The following is a 790-nucleotide window of genomic DNA, read 5'->3' as shown; positions in this document are numbered from 1 at the left end:
CCCCCCCTTTAATTTGCAGCTGGACAACATTAAGGGCCTTTAAAAAACCACGAGGTTTTGACCCCACAACAGTTTGATTAGGTCCACTGCCCCCTCTCTTCCCCTCTTTTCCCTGCCTCCCAGGGACACGGAGAATGCAAGTTTACTTTTTGAAATATGTCTGCATATGCACACAGAACGGCCATAAAATGTTCCACATTTTCATGCCCACTGGCTTAAAAAAATTCCAAATAGAAAAGCTTAGTATTTTTATTAATATCTGACAGCTACACTGCTGGACTCACTCCTTTCCCTCTCAATGTGCACGTTATAAAAGATCGGGCTCACAGAGGGGCCAGCCAGTCCGGTGTGGGCATAAAGGCATCAGCGGCTAGAAGCCTGGGATGCTGATTTAAATCACAAGTAGCAAACCCACTTGTAGCTTGTGCACATCATCCCCACAGAGCACGAGACCACGGACGAAACAAAACGCCGCAGCGAAGTTCGCGAAGGCGCCTTCGCCGCCGCTCCCAGGCGTGGATCCGCGAAGGCCGCCCCCGAGCCTGCCTCGCGCTCCCAGCGCAGTCCTGTACAATCTGTCAGCTTCTGGCATGAGGTAGAGCTAATGGCTCCTCACTGTGGGGCACGGTAAACTGCCCTCCTTCAGTAGCCCCTAGGAAGTAATATTTTTCCACAGAGGTCCATTCATAGGAGTCTGACAAACCTAGTTAACATGTGCAAGGGTTTTTCATTCGTTATTTAGTAGCCAGCCCTTTTAGGACAGCTATGAAGCAGACATTGAAAAGGCAGC

The sequence above is a fragment of the Chaetura pelagica genome, unplaced genomic scaffold (assembly GCF_000747805.2).
Source record: "Chaetura pelagica isolate M959 unplaced genomic scaffold, ChaPel_1.0 scaffold117, whole genome shotgun sequence".
Classification (NCBI taxonomy): domain Eukaryota; kingdom Metazoa; phylum Chordata; class Aves; order Apodiformes; family Apodidae; genus Chaetura; species Chaetura pelagica.
The sequence above is the reverse complement of the archived record's forward strand: the minus strand, read 5'-3'. Positions refer to the sequence as shown.